The 19,005-nt window shown below is 38.1% G+C and overlaps 1 protein-coding gene across 3 annotated transcripts in view; it reads left to right on the top strand.

Moving 5' to 3' along the window:
* The window catches only part of LOC134672790 (stress-activated protein kinase JNK), a 211,597-nt gene that overhangs the window by 97,891 nt on the left and 94,701 nt on the right, over positions 1 to 19,005 (top strand). For 2 of the 3 annotated variants that reach the window (XM_063530748.1, XM_063530746.1), the window contains exon 2: positions 18,713 to 18,741. The exons of the other annotated variant lie outside the window; for it this stretch is intronic. The gene's annotated coding sequence lies outside the window, so the exon portion shown is untranslated. The remainder of the gene's footprint in view (positions 1 to 18,712; positions 18,742 to 19,005) is intronic. 3 annotated transcript variants of the gene reach the window in all.

Raw genomic sequence — 19,005 nt, 5'->3', positions numbered from 1 at the left:
TCGATGAGAGACCTCATAGCACCAGAGTCTAAAAGAGCTTTAACAGGAGAATCAGAGACAAAAACTTCGACGAATAATCTATTATCAAGACAGTTATTTATGACTATCGGCGACACCGAAGGATTGAACGTGGCATCGCCATCACCTAGTTTTTTTGTGGCGTGGGAGGGTTACAGCTAGGACAATTCTGGGTCACAGCACCTGCCCGCTTGCACTGAAAGCACACCACACCTCGAACATTTGGACACCCCCTATAGTCGTGTCCTAACGTGTCACACTTAAGGCATACTGGACTTTGGGCATTAATTGAAGTCACTGTAGTAACCGGAACTACTTGTGGTTGAAATGCCTCAAAATTTTTTGCTACTTCCAGCAAGGCGTCCATGTCTCTTATAATATTTGTGGCAAGACATGGATGATAGCGCTTGTGTAAACCGTATTTGACGATAGTAAATAAGTCGTCTTCACCAATCGGATAGCGCAATTTAGCGTTAAGGTCACGGACCTGTATGACAAAATCAACAACGGTCTGTGTATCGGACTGTTTTAGCTCTCGTAGTTGACGTTCTGTTTTAAAATCAAAATCAACAATATCGAAAGTACGCATAAATGCTGACTTTAGATCGACATACGAAAGCCCCGGCTGGCGAATAGCGCGAAAATAACTCAGAGCGCTGCCGGAAAGCAGCTCGTGAAACCTCTGTACAACGTAGGATGGTCTAACGTCGCGCGCAATGCCCTCCTCTTCAACACGACTGAAAAAATCACGCACACAGTTCTCACCCGAAAAAGTGAGATTCCACTTGGACAGCGACTCGGGTTTGCATCGGTGACTTGTATACATCGGATTAGGAGATCCGGATTGGTGTCCAGGAGTAGAAGCAACAAATGGCCTAGACCGTGTAGGTGTTTCTGCGAATTGACATGAATGCATGTCACCGCTATCCATGGCTAGCACACGTGGATTTGGGTCAGCAAATGGATTTAATGATCGGTGTGGAGTGTCACCAATGGGTCCTTCACCTTGATTCGACATTATGTATAACACTACTCAAAACTCATGGGCACGAAACTAAACGTTACAGTAAGGCCGAATAAACGGACTCCCTCCCCTTTCTTAAAAAAAATACAGATATTTCGCAGTTATTTTTGAGTTCGGGCGCCAATTTGTAGCAAAGTTAGTACTAAAATAAAATATACCAAAATTGCCACGTGAAATAAAAACGTTTTATTTACAATTTAAAAGGATAAACACCTTGCCTTGATAGTTTTAAAAAAAAAGGTAAACGCCACCGAAATCAGCTAAGTAACAATATAGGTAATTTTTAATAAGCACCGTGCCACCGAAATCAACTAAGTAACAATATAGGTAATTTTTAAAAAGCACCGTGCCACCGAAATCAACTAAGTAACAATATAAGCACTGTCACCGAAATCTACCTTATAAACTAATAAAAAACTTCCTAGCAGGCTATGTGTTCCCTACTGGTACCAGACAGGAACAGAGGCTACGGGCAATAATTTAATCTAGAGAAATATACAAAGTGAGTCGTCGAATGGTTTAGCAGGAACAGGCTCAGGTCTCTGGTGTACTGCTCACGCTCAGACTGATGTCGAGAATAATAGGCTTAGACCTATGGTGCACAGTCCACACACAGGCTGGAATTGTTGGCTCGGGTTGAAATAGTAGAATGAACTATGCGCGGTAACATAGCATGTGCCTTGGTCCGTGTCCACAAACGCAATTGTAAAAATATTCCACGAATAAGAAAACTGCGAACGAAGAGAAGAGCCACGCTAAAGTAAAGATATGAAAACAAATAAGATAATAAAATAAAAGATGCGAAAGGACTTACCCGCGACAAAATGCGGTTTTCCCAATTACTAAAGCGATACTTAGTGGCCGTTTAAAACTTTTGCCATCGATATAAGCCAAATTAATTCTATTTCATGAAAAGCTTTTGAAATTATGCATAAAATATCCTCTTACGTTGACGTCCCGTTCTTTTATTTTTCTTTTTGTCACTTGTCAAACCAGCCGTCGGGAATTGACTCATAAAAAAAAGGTTTCTACCAAAGCGTAACGCTGCACTACCTTGAAAGGAAGATTTTTTAGTAAGGAACATTTTGTTTTACTAAAAGAAAAAAAAAGCCCTTTGCACCTCTGGGGTGCCATAGCACTACAACAACAACAACAACAAAAGAGAAAAAAATAGTTCATGCTAATAAAACTTTACGATCCGGAAATATCCCTACGAGATACTCGTATTTTCTTCTATCGTAAGTGCTAAGGAATGTGGCCCCGTAGACACCATGCCAATCGCTAACGCTACGTAGCGAACGAAAGGCAATTGTCATTGTCACACTAATATGGAAGAGTGATAGAGAGACACAATAAAGTGATTCGATGGCGAAGCGCAAACGATCGTCACCTTGGCTAGGCCGCTTGAGTAGAAAAAACGCAAAAAGTTAGTGTATCAAAATTGGGACAATGTAGGGGTACTAACCCCTAGCCCTATTGTAAATTTCATTCGATAGCGTGACGTACGCGTTTGCGTTAATTCGCTTTTTGTATGGGATTTTGATTTTCTAAAATGTCCCGCTTGGCGCGCTGTTCAAAATCCTGTACAAAATGAGACTTAACGCAAACCGTACGTCACGTCATCGAATGTAATTTACACTAGGGGTTCTGATCTGATATTACTGAACAATGTTTCGTGTAGCGACTGGCTTGAGTAACATTTTTACATGATTCGAAACTGTTGATACAAATGTAAATATAGCGTCCTATTTGTGGAACGGAATCGACTTTTCCATTAAAAACTCAATCTAGACACGCGGCAGCGTGTCAAGCCAAGTTCAAGCAAAGGAACTGGCTAGCCAGCGCCGAGTGTAATATTACACGAACCACTTGGTGCCACTGTTGACCCTTCTATAACTCAAAACATCTTTGACGTAAACACATAAAACTACGTGTGTTTAATTATATCCATAAGGATATCTAGAAGCCCAAATTTCATGAAGCTAGCTCAAACGGTTATAAAGGTATGAAGGTCAAAAAGTCGTAAATTTTAAGACTGACTTATGACTTATAGTACCTAAACCTAACCTACTTCCAGATGACCTAGAAGGATGAAATTTGGAATCCAGCTTGGTTATTGTGTGTAACCGTAGGAAAAAATCTAAAAATAAAATAAAGTTAAAAAATAGGGGGGGTCCCCATACAAAAAAAAACACTTTTTATTGGGACTGACATATAAGTACCTAAACCTAACCTACTTCCAGATGACCTAGAAGGATGAAATTTGGAATCCAGCTCGTTTATTGTGTGTAACCGTAGGAAAAAATCTAAAAATAAAATAAAGTTTAAAAATAGGGGGGGTCCCCATACAAAAAAAACATTTTTTATTGGGACTGACATATAAGTACCTAAACCTAACCTACTTCCAGATGACCTAGAAGGATGAAATTTGGAATCCAGCTCGGTTATTGTGTGTAAGCGTAGGAAAAAATCTAAAAATAAAAAAAAGTTAAAAAATAGGGGGGGGTCCCCATACAAAAAAATATTTTTTTTATTGTAGCGTTGGAACCGTTACAAGCAGATATTTGAAACTACCCCAATATACATATGTATTATTATATTTGCTATATTAAAATTTAGTCAAAAAATAAGTGGTGTCCCCATACAAAAAACTTGTAATACGCTCTAAACAACCGGCCAACGGTGTGTCGTCGGCGGCGCGCGGCACCACATAATTATACAAAGAACAGAAGTAAAAACCATACAGCGGAAACACAAGAAAAAACATTAAATCTCAATACCTGCCTAGTTTTCTTTACAAAAAGTATTGATATCCCACCAAAAACATAAATGTAAAAAAGGAGAGCCAAGTTCAATACAAAAATTATGCTTGGCTGTGGGGCTCGCCGCAAAAAGAATGGAGATCTAAATGAGTGCCACTGCCAAGTTCTATGCAAAATCCAAATATGTATTTATAGGAACAAAATAACATTATAAACAAGTATTAAACTCTATTTCTTTGCTTTATTGGATACCTATAACAATTGCTGTTATTTAATAAAATGTGAGATCTTAAAGTAGGTTAGATTTGGCTTGGCCAGGTTTTATCAGAATTACAATATAAATAAAATGATTGATATAATGAAAACTGGCCAAGTCAAATCTAACCTACTTTAAGATCTCACATTTTTTTAAATAACAGCAATTGTTATAGGTATCCAATAAAGCAAAGAAATAGAGTTTAATACTTGTTTATAATGTTATTTTGTTCCTATAAATACATATTTGGATTTTGCATAGAACTTGGCAGTGGCACTCATTTAGATCTCCATTCTTTTTGCGGCGAGCCCCACAGCCAAGCATAATTTTTGTATTGAACTTGGCTCTCCTTTTTTACATTTATGTTTTTGGTGGGATCACATTTACAGCTCGTACGTAAACTGAACTTTTATTTACTTTAATATTACCATTTAGTTTATGAATGTTATTGAAGGATATTATCGATACAATTTGTTATTTTAAGAGGTAAGGGGTTACTCTAAACTGAATTTAAAAAGTAGCTGCATGGTTTCTGAATACATTGACAATCGCTAAGAATATACCTGTCTCTTCTTTTTCCTAGAGTTATGCATTTTGCCACGGCTCATAGGAGCCGGGGTCCACTTGACAACTTAGATTCCCATGACCTGATCTGACCTTCCAACCCAGAGGGAACACTAGGCCTTATTGCGATTAGTCCGGTTTCCTCACGATGTTTTCGTTCACCGAAAAGCAACTGCAATTAAGAATATAGGTACCTGTTTCTAAATTGTTTAGACATTTTAGATTGACAAAAGTATAAGCTATATTTTTTGCGTACCATCCATGTTTTTTCAAAATAATCCTTTTTACTGAACAAACAAAATATTCAATCAGCTATAAATTGGATCGTACAGAGCGTCTAAAGTGTTGTTAACTGGGGTAGTCTAGACTCCTAGACCTAGCGCGTGCCCTCACTGCATACAAATTACACTGCACATTGTATCTGTCGCATAGATCACTTAAACTAGATGAAGCGTGTATAGCTGCATCCACACTGCTGGGTAACTTAATAGTTACCATTGTTGCCGCACAGCCCACAACTTGCTTGCTAACTGCGGCATTGATGCACCTTAAAACGTCTCGTGCTCACCATGCATGTGGGCTTATTTTAGTTGGGCTCATGTATAACCTATGGGGTGTAGTCCGTGTAGTTGCCAAGCGGACCCCAGGCTCCCATGAGCCGTGGCAAAATGCTGGGACAACGCTAGGAAGATGATGTATAAATTACATGTGAGCGAGAAAATTACGTTTCTAAAGATAGAATTCTCAAGGGATATTAAGCTTTAATGGTCACTTCCATCAAACCGTTTGTGACCGTTAAAGTGTGCGCAATATTATGGTATGGTAAGTTTCTTGCGTGTGACGTTGATCAATCTGCTAACTGTGGTTTGTGTAACTTTTCAATATGCTCTTTCTTTGTAAATATGTGATATTTACCGCTTATATAAATGGGCAATATTACTTTTCAAGGGCTAAAGCTGTTCGCCGTCACAGGAATTTTGCGACGTACATGCCCAATTCATGTATCTTATAGCGGGTGGAGCTTACGCTATTATTAACGACGCTCCAATGCTATTAACGCAGTGCTACGCGACGTAAGCGCTAACCGCCATAAGGTGTATTTATCCATGCAACATCACATTTATCCTTACACCCGAAATTTAAATGGGTTCTATATAATCATGTCGGACACGTGAGATGCGGTCTACTGTGTGTGGTGAGCGCGAGTCTTCGTAGTTCGTATAATGTGCACGTGTCTGTAGGAGGTAGTCTGGCAGCACATTATATCCATGTGCACACAGCTTTATAGTCTAGGATGCGTTCACAATGAATTATTTATGCGGTATCGGTGCGATCAGACGGCGGCGAACTGTTAAATTACTTTGTTGTTGCTTTCTGGGAACAATCACATCACATAGAGACATGAAGCTCAAATTAATTCTCTACTGCTGGTAGCTCTGCCAGGACCCAATAAAAAAACCGGGAAAGTGCGAGTCGGACTCGCACACGAAGGGTTCCGTACCATAAAGCAAAAAAAAAACAGAAAAAAATGCAAAAACAAAACGGTCACCCATCCAAGTACTGACCACGCCCGACGTTGCTTAACTTTGGTCAAAAATCACGTTTGCTGTATGGGAGCCCCACTTAAATCTTTATTTTATTCTGTTTTTAGTATTTGTTGTTATAGCGGCAACAGAAATACATCATCCGTGAAAATTTCAACTGTCTAGCTATCACGGTTCGTGAGATACAGCCTGGTGACAGACAGACGGACGGACGGACGGACGGACGGACAGCGAAGTCTTAGTAATAGGGTCCCGTTTTACCCTTTGGGTACGGAACAGATGAAATGAAAGAATAAGCTTAAGCTTGTGTATTTGCAGTCTTTATTTTACAATTTTCTGCTTGTAAGTACAGTCGAGTTAACAAATATCTTTTCTCAAAAATGGACGGCAAGGTCGACTTTGCCGTCTAAAAAATAGGTCGCGAAGCGCGTAGTTTATGGTCACTCAAAAATTAAAAAGTTAAAAACATTGCAGTCTCGCTTTTGGGACTGCAATGTTGCATACAAATACCATTATTTGTCGAGTTCCAAACTTTTTAAAATTTAATATGGCCATATTAAATGAAGGCACAGGCCCATTAAACAGCCAAACAGATGATTAGTACCGAGACTATTTAGTTGTCTCAAATAGGTTGGCGTATTTTCGGCAGAAAAATACACTTCTATTTTTTTATAAAAAAAATAAAAAGGCGGCAAGGGCTTTTTTCTGTGAAAATATATACGTAAGAACGTTGGTTTTGTAAAATATTTCTATGATATTTATATTTCTTGCACCATTTTTGAGAAAAGCACTATATATGACTCGGCTGGAAGGCTACTTGCTGGCTTCGGATTCAATTAAACGGACTCCCAAGGTCGTCCGTTTAAAACGAATCCTCAGCCTGCAAGTAGCTACTTCCGAGCCTCGACAATAATGTACTATTGTAAACAAACAACTTTCTAAAAAATTTACACGACCTTATTGTCAGCGTCTTAGAGACGTGTAAACATATTTGCGAATCGTTGCCTTGTAAACATGTTTGTAACTAGTTAAAGTAAATGACAATACGACCAGTTGCAACTGCAATTAAATACTGCGTAACACAAAAATGACTTACCTTTTGTTGTATTACAAGAAATTATACTAAAGCAAAAACGTTTAATATAAAATCAGAATGAAAGCCTCTGCATCTTTGAATAAGTATTGATGATATTGTGTAACCTTTAGGCCTGCTAGGCGCGCTAAGACACTAAGTAATTCAGGGTCGCAAAGTGCCTATTGTGTTGTGGCACTTGGCACCTGTGCGCTCTGAAGTAAATGGTTAAGCATGTAATGGTGTTGTGGATAACACGAAAAGGTTAACTTGATAAGCCTTTGTTGAGGTTTTAAATGGTTAATAAGCTTTTAATCCTATTCAGTGACGTATTTTGAAGAAGTTTTATTTATTATAGGTTGGTAATTAATTACGCAACCAAAGGGCCGGAATCGTCTTGGGTCGTCCCATTCGTTTTTCGTCAAGTTCTTAAATTAGTCCTATTCTGCTTTCGTCACTCATTCTACATTGAAAGCCACCGACGATTGTGACGAATGTAGAATGAGTGACGTAAGCAGAATAGGACTAATTTAAGAACTTGACGAAAAACGAATGGGATGACCCAAGACGATACCAAAGGGCCTACACCCCCATTTTTTATGTATATAAGTATGTATTTATCTATATAAGTATGTTTATATCGTCGCCTAGTACCCATAGTACAAGCTATGCTTAGTTTGGGGCTAGGTCGATCTGTGTAAGATGTCCCCAATATATTAAAAAAAAACTGATGTCATTGTACGTTTTAATTGGCCTGTAAGTTGATTACATAAATTCGTCACTTAGCTAAGTCCATGAATCACAGGCGACGTAGATTTTTAGTGGAGTCGAGTAATTGGACTAGATTTATTACTTCTAGTAAGTCTCTTTCTAGATCTAGAAAAGAATAGTGATTTATAACGACGATAAATGCCAGGAGGGGGGTGCGAACTTAATATTTTTATTACCTACGGGGATAATGCCGTCCTCAAAACGACGGAGGTAATTTTTAAAGTTCAAGAATACGCGATTAAGTCCCGTAGAATCAAAGAATAATGTGTGAAAATCGTAAAAGTAAAGAAAATACAAAGAAAATATTCTTGTAACCAAAGCGTTCTTACGCTCAATACAAAGAAATCGGCTTGATATGAAATTACAGTTTCGTCTTCGTGACACCTAGTTCTGCTTATATTTAATTTAATCTTGGAATCAAGTTTTAACTTAAAAGCATTTAAACATTGAAAAGGCCATCTTGTTCGAATGCGACCACCTAATCGGGTTCCATCTTTGTTATAATATGTGATAATTCATTTAAATTGACTTCGTTACTTAATAATCGTGGTCATCATAGCCCAGCACAGCATTTAATTAATACGAATTCATCTCATTACGCGAACTGAAACTCTATAGCATAATATTGCGATAAATGTAACGACAGGCAATTGCACATTAATTAAATATGCCGTGTCGTTAAACGAGTCGGAATATTAAGCGCAATTACGTTGGAGAGTAAATAATGAAAGAGTTCGGGAGCAATGTTCGAACGTTCGTGAAATGTAAGTTGTAATTTATTAACTTTATTTATATTCGATCTTATTTTATTTGCAGCGTATCTCGAACCAATATAGTACCTGAGTTCTGCACTGCATTGCAATTAAAACCCGAATGGCCGAATGGTATATGATTATTAATATTAAGCAGTTTTGTTACTGCATATGCTTGTGTACTGCAATTTAATACTTTCTGAATTAAACTGCACGAAATGCAAGCATTTAAGCCACAATATGTGAATATTGAATTAGGTACTTACTTATTTATCATGTTATCTTCTTCATTCTTTAAAGCTATATCTACCTTATATCGTTATGCACTCCAAATTGTCCGTATTCTGTGACACAGTTACCTGTAAACTTGTTCATTGCCGAGAAAGTTTCATTTGTAAAATTTACCTTCAAAAACGCGGTACTTACTCTTTACCCTTGACTGAACAGTGACCGCTAACTAGATGAAATAAATGAAGAAACGTACGCTAACTGTATTATAGTAATAAATAAGTCTTCCGACGACTGTTTGAAGGCCAACTCGGGTTGAAGGCTGTGCGCATTGCGTCCACGCCACGCTATACACATTTGAAAGGAAAATTCAAACAGGAAAATACACTTTCAATAAGTACTGTAGAAAGCCGGGGCAGGATTGACTACTAAACCGTGGTTCGAACCCCCTAGTACTAACAAATTAGCCAATAGCCAAGTCATTATACGTATTCAAAATTAAAGATATCTTATTGATACGGTTTAACACCCCTGGCACTTACTAAAATAACCGACTTTGTTTCACATAACATCTCAAAACTTTTTTGTAGTAGAAGAATTGCATTGCGAAACTTGCTTTTTTTTACATGTAATGTTTTTGATGGGTTGGTATTTCTCGACACAGTTTAATTATCTTACGGCTCGATTCGGGAAATGAATAAGTTCTCTACTAGACCTCAACAAGTTACGATATGGATAATTTAAAGATATCTGTAAGATAGATATGTCAAATTTGACGTTTCCGCGATTCTGGAGGTCCTCTTGAACGATTTCAACAAGTTATGACTTAGATATCCAAGTCACATCTAGTCGATATCTAATGCACTGAGAGAAAAATCATCACCAGGAATTAAAAAACAGTTCTGTACTGGGGGAAAAAATGAAGTTTTAGTAATAATTATGGACGTTTCACTATTTCTGTAAAGTTTATTTATTTCTACAAACAGCTCAGTAATCCCAAATATAATTTCAACAAACAGATAATAGAAATTGCAAGAACTAATAGAAATTGCAAAAGTCAATTTGTTCCTATTAGTTAACTCTCCTTGTCCCCGGATTAAGTTTATTTTTGTAATTCTAAGTGTGTTTTTGTTGCACTTTTCTCTCAGTGTGTAAATCTAGTTGATCTCTATATCGTCTCTAGATCTTGTGATTATCTCGTTTCCCGGATACGCGTGTTAGGCAAATTTGTAATCGGAGCGAGTGTTCCTATCGATAATAAGAATAATTTGGGTTAGCTTACTGCCTCATACATATATAAGTTCATTAATACATAAGTGTACCTATCCTTTTCTTAATGACGGCTACTCTGAAGCCTAAACCACTCTGTTCGCTTATTTGTCTTTATCGTTCGATTCGCTCGAATATGCAAGAGTGATAGAGAGGCCGATAAAAAGATTTCCATGGGTAGGCCCCCAGTGCTACCAGATAATCACGGGCCCTTTTCAGCCGTTCGTTACAGGCATAAGAAAAGCGTGCGTGTAGTGACGTCACGCGTGCTTGGCATACGTAGTGGCAATCGATACGGCCCGGGCATCGAATGCCTAACATTTAGCCCATTTAGGTACCTACAAATGTACATGGAGGCTTTAAGAATCAATTCCATTCATATAATGACGAACTGCCAGGTCTAGTACGTAGTGAAGTGAAGCAGATGGTCCCGAGTTCAAATGGTAAGGGCATTTATTCGTACATATACATATTTATATATAAATTTAGCTTCGAGCGCAGTTTTGGACCCTCTTAATTTTAATTCCTAGTGTTCATGATCTTTTCGGCAACTCCAATCGGCATTCTGTGGATATCCCTTTCCTAGTGAGTGTCGTCAATGACCTACAGCAGCTGTCGCGCCGCTCGATACTATGACGTCATTAAATATTAACCGCATTACTTCCCTTTGCGAAGTCAGCTTGTTGGCTGACAGCAAGGGATATCCGCCATGTTTAATGAAGAGTTCTTTTTTTAACTTTTAGCCATACATGATCGTATACCTGCAATATTAACGAAAAGAAGGCCGCAAAAATATCTGACACGATTTTATTTGTAGAGCATGTAACTTATTTTTGCGGTCTTCGAAGAGTAACTTAAATTACAGGTGACTGATGTACCACTCAGTTTATCGGAATGTTTTGATTTACCAGTCGTACTATGAGGAAGGAAAACATTGTGAGAAAAGTGGACTAATCCTTAACTAGGCCTATTTCGCCTCTGGGTTGGAAGGTCGGATGGCAGTCATAAAAACTAAGAAATAGAAGAATTTTGCGATTAGTACAGATCCATCTACAGTAGGTACTAACTTGCAATTCGTAAACCTAATTGCAAATAATTAAAAAATAATTGGGTCCAAAGATGGCTAGTATGAGTGTTGCTGTTAATACCAAGTTCCTTTAGAGTACTTTAGGCGTATGACAAAGATGCCACAACAGTCCATATCTGGCATCTCTCACTGCCATGTCACCGATTAACCATCACGCGCCCACTCAACTATTCATAAGAACACGCCATGTGACGTCATCTCCGCTATTTCCCGAAACGTCCCGTCTCCCGTCACATTACAGCGGGAATTAATTTACCAGACATGTGTTATGCCACCCTGTATACGAAACGGCGTAGGTTAGTGGGGAAATTTGGGGGGTTAAGACGTTTTTGACGAAGGGGGTAATTTCTGTGTAAGAAAGGTTGCAAGGAAATAGGAATATTTATTTAATATTATGAATGTTATCTGTGTTGGGTTGGGTTAATATTATGAAAGAGGAAGTTGAAATGTTGTGAAAGGAACTTGAAATACTGATTCTCTGAATAGCATATGAATATTATGCGGTGTCAGGAATAATGACAGCACCTACCTAGAAATAAAGACATTTATATTTATTACTTTAACATTTATATGATTAGTTCAAGGAATGAAAGAAAAATAAAAACCAGACCAGAGAAGTGCGAGTCGGACTCGCCCACCGAAGGTACTTTTAGTATTTGTAGTCATAGCGGCAACAAAAATACATCATGTGGGAAAATTTCAACTGTCTAGCTATCACGGTTCATGAGATACAACTTGGTGACAGACAGACAGACAGACAGGGAGTGGAGTCTTAGTAATAGGGTCCCGTTTTTACCCTGGGTACGGAAGAATATGGTACCACTCTATGTCATATAATATATTTAGAATTTAATTTCATTAATTTAATACCCAATATAGTCGATACAGCTATGACCGTAACATTACTCATACCGTACTGCTTTTAGTGTCTACTATAGCTACGACATACTAAAACGTTTCGCTATTTTCGTTATACCGACCTATAATTTATATATATATCATTTAACATATCTTTTACGATCTTGCCCCAGAAGGCAGCACACGGAGGCCAAGGGCATGATAGGGCTGCCGACACATCAGTCACTATCAGGGTCGACTGTTAATTATGTGGGTTCTTATCGGGTTATTAAGGTTAACGATCGGGTTCTGTTCAGATTGTCCGTGATAATGTACGAGTATGTGCTAAAATAAATCACATAATACTTTAAAAAAATCATGTCATCTGTGTGGTCATCTGCTTAAGAAATTGAACTAATCATGCCTGATCCATAGGCGGATCATGGGGGTCATTCATAGTATTCATACCCTCCCCTGGGTCTAGAATGTGACCATGTGACCCCTTCTTAACCAAAAAACTGGATCTGCTTTTGGCTTTTGGCCAGATCTTCAGGTGTCCACCCAACCGGAAAAATTATATTTCCACTTTATAAATGACTTAATTCATAATGTGTACATATAATTTTGCTTATCACTGTACATAATGCTCGACAATGCTAGTGACGAGTCTTCAGGAGTGACATTCGAGCTTCTATTCAACACATCACACTCAAACCAACAAGCTGAAATGAAATCAATTTTTAAGTTCGATCGGGCCTCCCAGGAATTCATCACCATTCCTGTGCTGACTTTTTTTAAATATTTTTTTTATTTTACTGCGTTGGCCCCTTATAACAACATGTACAGTCAAGGAATTTAAATTCCGACCCATTTCGTACTTTGTCACAGTGACAATCAATATGAAAACCGCTAGAGACCTCATACGGTTGTCACTGTGACAAAGTACGAAATGGGTCGGAATTTAAATTCCTTGACTGTACGACATAACAAAGAGAATCTCTGCAATATTTCTCAAATAATATTATTTCTAGTTCGATATAACACTGCATCTAAATATATCGATCAGCGCTCGCGATAGGCATTTGATATGGTTCTCAAGGGACAGTTGTTGTTTTAGGGGGTGGAGCTGCTTCGATAGTGATGTATCAATCAATATAGCCCAGGGAAATATAAATTCTTTAGTTCTGTAAGTAAAAATGTGTTTACAAAGATTTAGACTTCAACAAGAATATTATTTCTAGTTCGGTATAACGTTGTATCCATATTGATTAGCGCTCGCGATAGGCATTTCATATGGTTCCCTAGGGACTACTATTGTTTTAGGGGGTGGAGATACTTACTACACTCTTTGGTGGAGCTGGAGCTGTTCCAATAGAGACGTGCCATTCTCAGAAATGTAGCCCAGGAAAATATATAGTGTTCCTGTAAATTTATAGGTAAAATAAATGTTTAAAAATGTCTGGCCGTTTTGTACATCTAAGACAGAGAAACCGATTGTTTACCTTCATCGCGTCCTTAAAAAAAACAACAATACGCGTAATTCAACAAATTTAAATAATTGGGGAATTTCTGTACACAAATGTTCTCTTGAGTAACATTCTGCATCAGATAAAACAAATAATAAATGTTCTCCATAAATTCAAGTCAAATCAAAAAATCAATGTCAAATTCAAGAATCAAGACGTGATAATTTTGTTTCTTTTCATCTGTGAGTAACGTGCTGCATACAATCCCTCGGTCAGATTAATTTTGGTACAACACTACTCGATTGGAGGGGTGAGCGGTTAAAAATGGCGATTGCAAAGAATTACCTTTCAACAATGTGTCGTAAATCATTCGTTTTGGGATGCAGTGACTTCGGGATAAAGTCGTTGACGGCGTCGATAGGCTGGGGGGTCCCAGGGCATAGCCATTTGTTTTACTCAATTGAAGAATTAATGTATAAATGTGAGGGGTAGAAGTTCTGTTTGCAAGAAAATACCTATCGACAGTGTGTCGCGCGATGCGTTGTCTGTGTTGGTAAGTCTAGATGGAACAAAGTCATTGTTGGACAGCGTTTTAAATTAGACCCTAGATTATCCGATCTAAATGGGAACTAGACTAGTCGGATAATCGAAAAATAGTTTTGCCGTTTTGCTTATCTAAGACACTTAATATTAAAATTTAACGTTAAAATATAAAACAACTGAAAAAGTTCTAGTAATTGAGGGTTCAGATACACGTTTGGATAATTGAGGGTTCGGTTGATCGATGTTCTACTGTAGACAAAAAGCCAAGGGAAAGGAAAGGATTTTGGGACATGGGCTAGGCGTTTTAGATTAAGCGCTAGCAGCTGAGCGCTAAGACGCGTAGCTTCCAAAGTGAAAGGTGCAGGTTCAAGCCCTGATCATTCATTCATTCATTTAAGAGTTAGACTCTTGTCGGTGGAGCGATTTCCATGTATGTCGGTCCTCTGCCTTCTCCTTGACAGCCTGATACGACACGACGTTGAGCTTTTCCTTTACTTGATCTATGTACGTTCTCCTTGGTCTCCCCCTCCGTCTTGTTGCCTCAACTTTCCCTTCAATGATATTTTTGATAAATTCGTCGTGTCGTAGCAGGTGACCAAGCATCTTTCCTCTTCTGTTTTCTATGGTTCTCAACAAACTCCTCTTCTCTCCTACCATGCGTAAAACCTGCCCTGATAGTGTGCAAAAAATCAGTATAAGGCGTGCTTATAGGTACTGTGAAGGATTCCCTAAATCTGACCAACTTATTCACAAGTATACAAAAAACAATCGAAAACGGTCTTAGAGAAATCGCGGGACATGTATAAAAACCCCGACGAATCGAAGGGACGTTGTTACCAACTCAGCCGTCTAATGTGAATAATGTGCTCCTGTTGATATCGTCTGGTATCGGTAAAGCTGTCTTGTTTCTTTTTCTGGTTCATCGACTAGCTATAATAAGACATATATAATAATAATAAAAAGACACGTCAAAACCGTGTAGTAATTTCTAATGCTAAAAAAACGAGGTGTAGGTATCATGCGGTCACTGCAACTAACAGCATCAACGATTTGAGTAGGTACACGTGAAAAGCAACTAAATACTAGAGATGCAACGGATAGTTGTTTGGCCGGATATCCGGTATCCGTCCGCCGCATATTCGGCCAGCGGCATACCTACATTTCGGTTTTTCAGGTGCGCATTCTGCAGGTATGACCTGTTTCCTAGTAAACGTTCGCGCAGACTCATTTTTAGGTACGAAATGAGTGCGCGTGCAAGTCAGTGGAATGATTAAATTGTTTTAAAATAATAAACAAGTACGATTATGACCGTGTCTGTTTCTAAAATCCAATTGGTTTACTCCGAAATCAAGCAATTTTACTATCCGGTATCCGGCCGGATAGTACGTCACTATCCTGTATCCGGCCGGATAGTAAAATAATGGCCGGATAGGCCGGATACCGAATAGTAACCATATATTTAGAAGCTTTAATGTCCTTTGACTAGTACAAAACTTCCCAACCGCAGCTCGTTTATGCGAGTGTTACTAACAATATCACTTAACTGACCAACAATGGACCTTATGTCTTTGCAATAAGCTTTATGAATCGTCAGTTAACAGTATGGACGATAGCGTCTACTCAATTAACCCACAGGCCAATATTGACGGACGTCAACTCCAACACCGCTTACCTGTGAGCGTTATTAGCCCCGTAATTGGTGGCCGCAATCTGACAATATGCCAATCTCACTCAAACTGATTATTAGACTAATATGATCCATCATTTATCTACGTGGGCATCATATTTGTTTAACTAAGTTTCTATTGTTATTATGAATCGGAGTAGGTAATTTATGTCTTGCCCGCTCTTAAGTGTAGTGCGATGGAATCACGTTACTCAAAGGCACATAAACTAACCTACGCTGCTAAAATTATAAGTCTTCTCGTAGTTGCGATTGGGATGTCTTATTTTTGGAAATCGTATAAAATATGATAAAGAAACTAACGCCCCCACATAACGCTCCACTGCTTGTCTATCCAATAATAATCATCTCAAGACATTTCAATTCAAATACAATAGGTACTTATTCATTTGACCCGCAACGAGAATACCTACTTCTAAATAAAGAAAACTATCCTTTATTTACAAAAGAACATCATCTTGAGACATTTATATCATATAACAAGAAACCCTTACCACACTGAGAGAAAAATCATTAGTAAACTAAACCAGGAATTAAAAAACAGTTTTGTACTGGGGGAAAAAATGAAGTTTAGTAATAATTATAGACGTTTCACTATTTCTGTAAAGTTTATTTATTTCTACAAACAGCTCAGTAATCCTAAATCTAATTTCAACAAACAGATAATAGAAATTGCAAGAACTAATAGAAATTGCAAAAGTCAATTTGTTCCTATTAGTTGACTCTCCTTGTCCCCGGATTAAGTTTATTTTTGTAATTCTATGTGTGTTTTTGTTATCCTTTTCTCTCAGTGCAGATTCACCCACTAATATAGTACCTATTTCATATATGATACACGAAAACGTAGTGGTAAAATGTGGAAGGTTAACAACACTTTACCAAACTCTTTGTCCGTGCGAAAATAGAAACAGCCGCAAACGAAGGCAATCAGAAACCCCTTTCGACCCCGAACTTTATTTTACCTTTCATTCGACTTCGGGCTGTGGTGTAGGTACTGTTAGCAGCAGTGGATAAATTAAGTCCTTTAAATATCTAAACCGAGCAGAGAGAGAAAGAGAAACTGAAATAGATTTTATGGGGATTCGAACCGGCGTCTAACGTCCTGAGGGCCTACCCCGAACCACGTTTGACGTGTTGCCTCCCTGTCACACTTACGTACGAATTTACAAGTGCGACAGTAAGGCAACACGTTGAACGTGGTTCGCGGTAGGGCCTCTGGACCTCTAGGCCCGGTCCGGTCGGCTGGGTCTTTAGCACGAGTATATTTCATCTATTTCAGTTTAGTTAGACTACTTAAAAATACATTTTTCAGCCATAAACGTAACTCTTGACACTGACAGGTTATATCTATAAGAAATCCAGATCAAATTTTAACCTGTTACAATAATCAGAATACTCCTCCTTGTTTAATATAGGACTTTACGACGCAAACCCTTTTATGACCAAAAAAAAAACTCAAGCGAAACGAAGCCAATAAAAAACCCCTTTCGAAGTTACTTTTACCTTTGAATGGAACTCGTTTGGGCCGCGCGTTGCCAGTGGCGGTGGGAGAGAGTCAGGAGTTGCTGCAAATTACACTTATTCGTTTGTTAAACATGTGTTGTATTAAATTATTCAACTTTCGTCTGGGACAATGGCAATTTATGAGTTTATTTTTGGTAGCTATGGAAACGGCAAGTGGTAATTTTTTGTTTCACGAAGTACTTACGTTTCGTAATTCCCATTGCCTGCATTACACTATCGTACACTATACTTTCTACTAATGGCGGTAAATTTTGGTCAAAATATTTGAAGATTCTATAGTGGCTTCGAACTTTTGAGAATGTAATATTGGTTTAACACTACTTCAAGTCCATTTGTCTCGTATTTACAGACGTGCAAGGACAATTTATTTTTATTTGTACTTTAAAGCGCGACTTAAGTTTCAGTAACGTCTAATCGTCACTTTCCTGACAATATTTGTGGGGTTTGACATTGACCGTCAGTTTTGTGACGATTGCTAACCGGCCGTTAATAGTACACAGTTAGTGAAAGTGCCCACATAGCTAATATCATCAATACATACATTAATACGTGTAATATGCATTGATACTTATATCGAAATTGGAATTCCCTGTCTACGTTTGTTGGTTTTTATACCGCCAGAAAATTAGATTTATGATTAATATCTACTTTATCTTTTGTTCTAACTAGCAAACAAGGTATGTAGGAATTACATACCTACATATAATGTATACATATTGTACTCGTATCGTAAACCTACGAATGTTAACCGCCAGACGTGCTCGTAGCCCGTAGACGTCTACGACGCGCTACGAACTGCTACGAGCACCAGATTGCATGCACGCTACGTGCGACCAATTCTAATGTAACAGCTTGTTACAGTTTTGATATGCTATTGGTATGACCTTGAAAATTACACACGCTAATCGGTGCATGCCAAAATGCAATGAAAGACGTGCGTGAGATGTGCGCCAAACACGCAGACGGTCGTCAAAGGCGAATATAAACAGTATCAAAAACAATACCAAATTGGCACATCAGAATCGGCCTACATGTATCATTAAAATGTTGGAATGGTTGTTGCCCTCACTGCCTCACGGTATATACGGGATTCCTAAGTATAGGTTTTACAGAAACAATTTTATTAAATAAAAAAATCGTGACATCGTTAAATATTAATTCCGTTGTATCGTGATTATTAAAACGTAGTGCTACAATTTTCTTCGTGTTTTACTAATTGTAAAAAAGATGACAAAATACAAGTGAAATCTCGTATTTCATTTAAAACCAGTGTTTTTAAAATAATATTAATAAGAGTTTATTTTGTTACAGAATCCTGAACCAAACCAGTTACTGATTGGGTAAGTTAATAATACATCAACATTTCATGCTGTCTCCTGGAACGGAGGTACCTCAATCTCTTTATAGTAAATGTGCATAAAAACCATGATGGAATATATATATAGGATGGCCCCTAAAGCCGACCACTGACTAACAGTCCGCCGGACGATAACGGCCGGTCAGTTGTTCGGCGGACTGTTAGTCAGTGGTCGGCTTAAATACGTTGACAAAATTGTTTGGCATAGTTTTGTTCTTATTAAGAATATTTGGAAATATTAAACGTT

Source organism: Cydia fagiglandana, chromosome 17 (genome assembly GCF_963556715.1).
Source record: "Cydia fagiglandana chromosome 17, ilCydFagi1.1, whole genome shotgun sequence".
Classification (NCBI taxonomy): domain Eukaryota; kingdom Metazoa; phylum Arthropoda; class Insecta; order Lepidoptera; family Tortricidae; genus Cydia; species Cydia fagiglandana.
This window is presented reverse-complemented; position numbering and strand designations above follow the sequence as displayed.